Consider the following 396-nt stretch of genomic DNA (forward strand, 5'->3'; position numbering starts at 1 on the left):
AATAACCCACTCCAGTACTCTTGCCTGGAAAATCCCATGGATGGAGGATCCTGTTAGGCTACAGTCCATGGGGTGGCAAAGAGTCGGACATGACTGAGCAACTTTACTTCACTTCATAATTAGTAAGGGTAAAATTGTTTACAAAGAAAATATCTGATGTATATTCAAAAATGGCCATTGTTGAAGTAGGTCCTCCACTTACAGCTTTAAATCCAGTAGAGTATAAAGAAAAAGGAATGATTCCAAATTCAAAGTCATTACTTTTGGAAGATGTCAAATTTTATAGGGATATAAATCTCCAAGTTATGCTCCTGTCCACTTATATAGGCATACTGGAAAATTTTCTGATTCTTTTTGCCTCTCATAGTCATTTTTCATTCCACTCTGACCTAATTT

Source organism: Bison bison, unplaced genomic scaffold (genome assembly GCF_000754665.1).
Source record: "Bison bison bison isolate TAMUID 2011002044 unplaced genomic scaffold, Bison_UMD1.0 scf7180017851348, whole genome shotgun sequence".
NCBI lineage: Eukaryota > Metazoa > Chordata > Mammalia > Artiodactyla > Bovidae > Bison > Bison bison.